The sequence below is a fragment of the Pimephales promelas genome, chromosome 5 (genome assembly GCF_988280905.1).
Source record: "Pimephales promelas chromosome 5, fPimPro1.hap1.1, whole genome shotgun sequence".
In the NCBI taxonomy this organism is placed as follows: domain Eukaryota; kingdom Metazoa; phylum Chordata; class Actinopteri; order Cypriniformes; family Leuciscidae; genus Pimephales; species Pimephales promelas.
The window spans coordinates 40,895,784-40,898,893 of record NC_142773.1 but is presented as its reverse complement, the minus strand read 5'-3'; positions in this window follow the sequence as shown (position 1 = coordinate 40,898,893).

Genomic DNA, 3,110 nt, shown 5'->3' with positions numbered 1-3,110 from the left:
CATCTATATTGCGTGTTTGTTAGTATTACATCACTGCAGTTTTCATTTCATATGATTTTTTAAACGAGCACTAGGCTAAATGTGCTGAAGAATTTACATTATATTCCATTCACACGTATTTAACACCCATGATTAATAGGCTATTATTTTTTATTTAAGCTTCATGTGCTACTTAATTGAGTTATTGACTGGAGGCAAGTGTAGAGTTTATTACAAATAAAAACGTGAAACAAACATGGCGTGGCCAGGACACATGGCAAACATGAGGGCTTAAAAGGAGTAGTTCACTTTTAAAAAAAAAACTTTTGCTGATAATTTACTTCAGTCGAAAAGAAATTAAAACATATAATGGACTTCAATGGGGTCCAAATGAGAGTTTCAGTGCAGCTTCAAAGGGCTTTAAACGACACCAGACGATGAATAAGGGTCTTATCTAGCCAAACGATCGCTCATTTAAAAAATGTTTTAAGTTTAATAAGCTCAAATGATCACCTTGCTCTGTCCTTGTAACTCTCCTGTTCGAACTCGTTTATCAAAATGAACAAATTTTTTTCGTGCCATTTGGTTCATTCCACGAACGAAATGAACAAGTTGACACGGAAAAGATTCGTTCATTTCCATGAACGAGTTTGAATTGGAGAGTCACGAATGCATCATTAAAGCTCCATAAGAAAATTTGTAATGAAATACCCCAAAATCACTTGCACAGTGTGATATATTTCCTGCAGTTTTGTACTTGCAATATCCCAAAAATCTCCAAAGTTCTTTTATTTCAGACTTTTATTTTAAATAATTGGCCGTCCAGGAAAAAAATGTCGCCAGTCAATGACGCAATATCCGCATTATCCTCGTTTCCGCTCGTACCGCGATGATGTAACCATGGTGACAGACGTGGCCAACTGCGTAGTCGTGAGTAACGTTAGCGGCACCCAGTTCTTGTTTCGTTCAAACATAGACCACGGCAAGTAGACTTTGAGACAAACAAGGAGAACTAAAATGAGGATCAATATCAACATGGCGTTTCTGAGAGCTAGCATCTGACTTCCACTCGACAGAGAGCTAACGTTAGCGTCCGTGACTAACTTGGACTTGAACTTCATGAGTCACGACTTTACAGCTTTATTAGACAGGTGAGCAAATGTACATAAAACAAATCAATGTTATAACGTTAGCTTGACATGATAAAATGTCATGAATATGGTTAGTATGTTACTCTAATGTTGACCTAGCTGCTAGTTTCGTATAACAAACGAACTAACACTTAACTAGAATAACATTATAACTTTCAACACACATTTAAATGCCGTTTAGAGTGATAGTGTAATATTAGACCAAGTGGAACAGCGCTGCTTTTCCCTCACACGTTTAATTCGTCTAATAAACTGACCTGTGTGAGTAATCCAGCACTTGTGTTCAACAGGATGAAATCATTTATAACCTGGCGGTGTGATATGTCTCTTATTAGCAATCGCGACCTACTTCATACCACTGTAATGTTACGCCTTTGTTATTGTTGGAAACTGCGCCCTCTTGTGGCCATAAAAAGCTACTGGAGCTTTAATTCGCATGTGCGTTTGAATATATGTGCGCAGGTTTGTAATTCCCTACAAACCATGCCTAAACAAGCTACTTGTCTTGCCTATATATTTTGACACAGAATTTTATTTGATCACTTCGGGGTTGGTACACAAACTGAAATTTACTGAAACACTTAATCTGTAGAGTGATATACGGAGAGCTGGCACACAGAGGTTGTTCAACAGTTTGACTTGATGTACTGAATGAAGCGCTCATCTCATTCCCTGCTGAAATTCATTTCGGTTTCAAGATAAAGTTGTAGAATATTTTGCCAGAATTAAGTGGACAAATGCTTTTGTTTAGAATTACATTTTCGTTTTAGAATATTCATTGTTATTCGAGTGTTTTCAGGTGGTGAATGTCTTCAATTAAAATCTATGTTTTCAAAATCATTATGTACTGTATATGAAAGAATACAGTAATGTGTAATTCATGCATGTCAACATTCACTGAATGTGAAACGCATATCTTTATGACTCTAGGATTCAGAAATATGAATTCAGCATTTGAGTTTGATGATGCTTATTGCTCAGATGTTGCTCCTTTATTGCTCATGAGATTTTAGGTCTCCGTTTAATCCCATGTTTTCTAGGAGACGAGGTCTCACATAATGGTTGCGTTTAGCTTTTTACTTCTGGCAATTGTATTTATGCTTAAAAATTCATAAAAGTTGTGATCATTTGTGAAGATTGAGATTTTGCTGCGGTCACTGTGTATCCATCATCATATTATCATCTCTATTTCAGCCTAGATGAGATGAAGCTCAATAAAAGTAAGCAAAAATCACATGTAAACATTGAGATATTTAAATGTGGAGAATATTCCTTCCATTTTTTTTAATCATGTATCAGATTTTTTTGTGCAATAGTTGTGATGCCTGCCTTAAACTAATAACGCTGACGACTCTGCTGACTGATCTGGAAATGGACTTGAGATCTCATTTGAGGTTGTGCGTGACTCTTGGGTCCTGATAAGTTAATTACAAAGATCTTGTTTAAATAAATCCCTCTGTTTATTGAATTATCCCATCCGTGTTTCAGGGACACAAGCGTGAATGTGAGCGGTCGACACTTTCATTTCTGTCTCAGGCAATGTTCTTAATGGGTTTCCATGGCTAAACTTACAAAACAGTGTGTGAACATCTCTGACTTCTCCCAAACCTTAATCCAGTCTGTGTGGATGAGAATATGTAATTAAATAAGGGATTGGATCCGTCAAACACTGAACCGTCTGTCTGTCCATCTATCCATCTATCCATCTATCCATCTATCTATCTATCTATCTATCTATCATCTATCTATCTATCTATCTATCTATCTATCTATCTATCTATCTATCTATCTATCTATCTATCTATCTATCTATCTATCTATCTATCTATCTATCCATCTATCTATCCATCTATCTATCTATCTATCCATCTATCCATCTATCTGTCTGTCTGTCTATAATTCGGTCTGTCTGTCTGTCTGTCTGTCTGTCTATCTATCTATCTATCCATCTATCCATCTATCCATCTATCTATCTATCTA